The sequence below is a fragment of the Haemaphysalis longicornis genome, unplaced genomic scaffold (genome assembly GCF_048455015.1).
Source record: "Haemaphysalis longicornis isolate Haplotype H1 unplaced genomic scaffold, Haemaphysalis longicornis Haplotype H1 scaffold_4, whole genome shotgun sequence".
NCBI lineage: Eukaryota > Metazoa > Arthropoda > Arachnida > Ixodida > Ixodidae > Haemaphysalis > Haemaphysalis longicornis.
Genome location: NW_027526361.1, coordinates 104,036,782 through 104,042,944, shown reverse-complemented (window position 1 = coordinate 104,042,944; position 6,163 = coordinate 104,036,782). Strand labels below are relative to the sequence as shown.

At 48.8% G+C, this 6,163-nt stretch overlaps 1 non-coding gene across 1 annotated transcript; it reads right to left on the bottom strand.

Annotated features, from left to right (window-relative positions):
• Nucleotides 1-2,401: 2,401 nt before the first annotated feature.
• Trnav-cac (transfer RNA valine (anticodon CAC)) lies at nucleotides 2,402-2,474 on the bottom strand. Its single transcript has one exon. It is a non-coding gene; the product is annotated as a tRNA-Val (tRNA).
• Between the last annotated feature and the right edge of the window lie 3,689 nt (nucleotides 2,475-6,163).

The following is a 6,163-nucleotide window of genomic DNA, read 5'->3' as shown; positions in this document are numbered from 1 at the left end:
TCGTCTTCGTCGGCGCAGGGGATTAGCCAAGCACAATTAAGCACTAACTATCACAGTTGTTTCAAGTGACCGTCTTCACTCATCGTCACCTTCGTCGACACAGGACATACGGTCAATCATGATTACCTCTGTCGTCTAGGTTTCTGCATGGATAGGCAGCACCCCAAACAATCATTGACGGTTCCCTCGCGGTCTCCATCGACGTAGAATAATGGCTGAGAAGCTCCATGTGAACACCACGTTTGTAGACACCTTCTCGTTTGCGGCGTTTGGAGTGGTGTCCAAAACATGGAAAATTTATACGTTCATGTATTGTATATAGGGGAACAACGCCGAAAAACGGCTACTAGAGGAGGCGCAACGAAGCAGATATATATATATATATATATATATATATATATATATATATATATAGAGAGAGAGAGAGAGAGAGAGAGAGAGAGATAGAGAGAGAGAGAAGGCTTTTTATCGGAAAAGCAGAGAGGTTTGCCGGCATTTACAGTCACCTGCATGCTTCTCTGCTGTGGGTTGGGGATGGGGGTAGAAAAGGCCCAAGAAAGAATGGGCAGGAAAGAAAAATAAAAAAAATAAAACTGTCGTGGACTTGGCGCAATAACGGACTTGCATGCATATTTTTGTTCTGATCTTGGGCCACATAATTTACAATTTTGAAATTAGACTGATTTCATCCCAATAAGAGAACCAACTCCGTGGAGCTTGGCGCTGCTTCTAGGGACGAATCCATGGTCCAAAAATAATCCTAAGAGTAATTGGTCCCTGCTCTAGACGTTCAATGTTTTCAAGGAAGTGGGATCTCGGTTCCATGTAGGCCGCACATTCTAATAAAATGTGTTCAATTGCTTCGACACAAACAATTATCAGAGTGCGGATTTGGCGTCGCTCCAAGACGAAATAGGTAGCTATTTGTGCATGCACATTTCAGCCGTAATGGTACAACGTTTTTAGGTTACGAGGAAGCTGTCTCGGGATTCTCGACTTCAATTCTGGGTCAATAGTGGGCGAAAAGGAGCGAGTATTTTGTAAGTTGCTCCATAGACGGCTTCTTTCAGTCACCGCAAAGTGGTGAGCCAAGGCAGAAGCTTCTGTTTTCGTGAAATGCACCTCGCGGTATTTCCGGTAAAGAAGGCCTTTACGGGCCGCTTCGCCGGCTTTTGGTTACCTTTGACGCCGCAGTGTCCAGGTATCCACTGCAATTTAATGTTTTGTCCAGCAGACCAGTCAAGATGGGGAAGGTATGAGATATCACAGGCTGCGATTTGGCGGGGTGAAAATCTGCTTCTCCTAGATAGAATTAGCAGAGCTGCCTTGGAGTCCGTGAAGATGTTCCATTGGTGCGGCACATGGCGCAGGATGTAAACGATTGCCTCCTTCAGAGAGGAGAGCTCAGCCGCTGTCGAAGATGTTTGTCGCGCCAGACGAAATGAAAGCATTTCACCAGTTAGTGGTATGTATAGTCCAGAGGAAGAGCTTTGCATGCATGTTCACCGATGGTTCATCAAGCACACATGTTAGCGCTAGCCCTGTTTGTTTCGTTTCCCCTTCTCTCGTCCACGCTTTGTCGCACTATTCCCCACCGTCAAAGCGCACCAACTCGCCCAGTTAGCCGTCCTGCTTCATGAGATGGCTTTGCCAAGTCATGTTTGACAGCCAATTTCAACGTAATTATTCGGAATCAGCCACAGCTCTGCTAACATGGTAACATATACCTCATGGGAGCGTCTACAACCTTTTGCTGTGTTTGATGAGTACTTGTCTACTCAGGTAATTCATTTTCGTAGCTTCTCATTCACTGTCATCAGAGCCAACATTGTAATTTCAAAGTTGTCGGTCGACTGCCCCAATACAGCAACACAAAGGTCAGCATAAAGCGTGGCCGTTCGTTTTTTTTTTTTTTTTTGAGAAAAGGAGGGGGGGTGCAGTTACCGAGCCAAAAGGGCTGCTGGTCGTTTTTCATTTGAAGAGGTTGCGCACACGTTGCGTCAAGTGGCGCGTTCTTTTTCTTTGTCATATAACAATTTTACGACTGAGAAATACACGAGTAAATGAATCCCAGAGCAGGCATATATGTACAACAAAACGAACGACGCGGAACTGAAGATGGTTCCACGTCCGTTTTACTTGATTGTAAAGAGCGCCTTGAGCTTTTCTTCTTAAGAATAAGTGATCTAGAAATGTAATGAGATGTCCCTTTCGAAATCTCCGCACAGATATAAAGGGATCATTTTCTACGACGCTGGCACATTGCTCGATTATCACTGGTTGCAACCTGCTGTAATATTAAAAAGGTGGCGGTAATTGCATGTTTAGCTTTTACGTGATTATGACCGCTGTAACTGCAATACCTTGCCTCCACTAAAAAAAAAAAAAAAAAAAAAAAACCTGTTTCCGCCCGGGATCGAACCGGGGACCTTGCGCGTGTGAGGCGCACGTGATAACCGCTACACCACGGAAACGGGCTGGGGACCGCATCCTTCGCAGTGTTGCCCCATCGCATATCTTGGTAACACCACCGATACTCCGTATAGTGACGACATTCAAAGGTCACCTTTGAAAGGTAACCTTCTTAAGACGACACCAAACGTCAATATAAAGCTCATTGTTGCCACCTTGGCAGACACGTATGAAAGAACCTAACTTTGATCGGTCAAAATCGAGCGGATCTAGCCAAACGTTTGGGTGGCCTTCGTGACGAGGGGGCGTTTTTAAACGCACGCGATGAAGGGTCCCAAAGCGAAGTGCCCAAGCGCGTGAAGTTAAACAAAAACAAAAAATGCGGCAAATTCATCGATTGAAAAAGCCCTTTCATGGACCTCGTGTCCAATGGGGGTTCGTTGTACTCCCGCAATTCTCCAGCGCATGGCCCTAAAGGTTCCAATCATACCTTTAGCACCCTTCTAACTCGGGTTCGGGGACTTCAACGCTCCTCACACAGTGTGGGGCTACAACCGCGTCACATAGAACGGCCGATTACTTGGGGAAGCAAATCAGACCCGACGCTTAACAGTAGAATCCGACCGCTCTCTTCCTACCAGAATAGGCAACAGTGTGCAGGCAGATACCTCTACTGACCTCGCACCTTCCTTGCGCGTTATTGACCTTAAATGGACCCGCCGCGGTGGCCCAGTGGCTAAGGCGTTGCGCTGATGAGCACGAGGTCGTGGGTTCGATTCCCGGCCGCGGCGGCCGCTTTTCTGATGGAGGAGAAAAGCAAAAACGCCCGTGTGAACGGGATTTCGGCGCACATTAAAGATCCCCAGGTGGTCAAAATTAATCCGGAGCCCTCCACTACGGCGCGCCTCATCGCCTGCGTTGCGTCGGCGCGTTAAACCCAACAATCAATCAATGACCTTAAATGGCAATGCAGTACTCCCTACAACCTAAGAAGCGATCATTTCATTATTCTGTCTACCTTGCAACTGCATTCCGCACTTACTCCAAAGCTGCGGCACACTCATATCTCGAATTTGCCAGCCTTTCGGCTCACCTGTCAAGAACAGGCACTCGCTACCGATGATACGCCGGTTCAGGATTGGCTTGATTACCTACTCGATATTAAGAAAGTCCGCGATTCGTCTTTAGACCCAAACATTCCTTCGAAATGGGTTGACACTCGCCTTCAGCATCTTTGGGCAGTGTATGGCCATGGCCTTCAGAAACGCTGGTGCCGTCAAAAGCACAGTCGTCGTCTTCGACTGCGCCTGGCTCGTCTCCGCACCACTAATGAGAACTGTGCGGCTGAACTGGCTTCTGCGCAATGTGGTCCGTTCTGCGACAGCATGCGTGGCAACCTTAGCATGCGGCGCACCTGGGCCATTCTTCGCCCCATGACTGATCATTTTTATTCGAAATCAACCAGCCGCAATTGTCTTACCTTCCTATCACATAAATTTTCCGACCAGCTTCTTGCCCGTCTGAGCTTTACCTTGCCCATGGCCCACAGGAACCCCTTCTACAACACACTGACCAGCCCAATTAATGAGACAATGGATCGTCCAATCACCACAGCTGAGGTCCGCGAAGCCCTCCTCGTTATTCACCTTAACTCAGCGCCAGGAGAGAATATAACCACTAACCAGCTCCTTCGAAAATTTGGCTATCAGTTCTTACAAACTACAAACTTCTACAACAATCACTGGGAGTCTGGGGAGCTTCCACCCGAACGGAAGCACCCTAAAATCTCTTTCATTCCCAAGCCGAGTAGACGGCTCGCTCCTGGACAGCTTAGGCCCATTTCCCTCACTCAATGTGCAGGTAAGTTCCTCGATCTAATCCTACCTGCCCATCTGACCCAATATCCAAAGAGTAAGCAGCATTAACCGCACGCAATGTTCGGATTGCAAACCGGCCTTTCCACCCAGGACGTCTTACTGCAGCTCAAGCATAATCTTCTCTTGTTCCCCGTACTGCCGACTCCTCAGCTGTCCTAGCTCTGGACCTCTAAAAGCCTTTGATCGGGTCTCCCACCATGCCATTCTGCACCACTTGGCCGCCCTGCCTCCTGGATCCCGCCCCTACAACCACGTGCGGGCTTTTCTCGCTAATCGCACGGCCGTCATTCAGATTAAAGACACTCGCTCCGACATCATTCCGCTCCCCTCGATAGGCACCCCACAAGGAGCATGAAACCCAGGACGACGACGTCCTTTTTTGGTGTCCTTTTCTTTCCTTTTATTTTCTTTTGCTGGCTGCAATTAGTTCTGTTGGAAAAGGGTGATCCCCGTGCAGTTCATCTGACGCTTCGCGTTCGCGGTACGCCGATAAAGTGGCGACTGCGAACGCTAGAGGCGCGGTTTTGTGGTGGTCGATCGTTCGCTGTACCCGTGTTGCACCCTCGCGCCAGGTCGTTACATCTGAAACAAAGTGCCGTTGCCTCAATGCATGCTGTGACGGTCATGCCGTGTTCGTTCGTTGTAGCCGAACGTTCGTTACAACTGCGGCCGTTACAAGTGGGCTCGACTGTCTTTCCTTCCCCCCCTGGTCTCTCATCGTCCCTCCCTTCCCCTTCTACTTCCAAACTCTGATCCAGGCTTTGGGAAACGGTAAAAAAAAAAGACTTCCCCTGCCTCTCCTTTCTTATGTAAAGGTGTGCCCATTATTGTATTCCCCCTGAAGGCAAATTTTATGTTATGGCGGCTGCTTCGGCGCTTAATTTTTTTGTGCAAAAAATAAACAAAACTCGACAACTACTCATTTTTGTATTGTTTAAATTTATTTATAATATTTATTTACATCTATATTTGCTTTTTATATTTTTATTTATATTATTATTATATTTCTCGTCAGAATTCCGCCCCCCCCCCTTCCCCCAACAAAAATCGTGGGTGCACTAATGGGTCAATCTCTCTACCCGCGACTTCCACTCAACTTCCCTTCCGCTACAGAATCTTTTCTTCCAATCCCTAGCAATCTCCATGACCTATCCATCGTCCGCCCCATTCCCCGTAAAATGCACCCTACGCACAGCCCAGCCCGCCGGGAGCAGCGTGCGCGGGCCCGGACTGACAGCTTTCTAGTACCGACAGCTCTGTTTATACCTTTCTCTCTCTCTCTCTGACTCTCTTCACTTAATCCTTTCACTCCCCCTCTACTTCCATTCCCCTGCACTGGGTCGTATGCAGGTGAGCTCCCAGCCGAGCTCAAAATATCCCCCAGTGCATTTCTTTTCCTTTTCCTTTCCGCAAACCACAACCACCTTACGAAGCGACACCCCGTACATCTGGTAACTGCATGTGTATGTTGACGCGATCACAACGCCTACGCTGTCGCAATCATCAACGATCCGAACAGTTCCCCTCTTACCACCCTCACCCTCCACCCTTCTTCCCCCACGAATGCAGGGGAGGCGGCTATTGCTCTTGCTTTAACACTCCGGCCTTCCCCTGCGATCATGATCTCCGATTCGAAGACGGCCTTTCAACTCGCAAGTCGCATTTCTTCCCGGCACTCAAAATCCTTCTTTAATATCTTCCTGACCCCCTTCCCGAGATGGTGTGGACCCCTGCCCACACGGGTGACGGGTGTGGTAGGGAACGAGGCAGCACGCAGAGCCGCTCGAGAGCTCACTTTCCGGTCTTAGCCTTGATCCCTTCCACGGAGCCCTGCAAGCTCGAGATCGGCTCATTTTCTTTCATGAAATTACGCC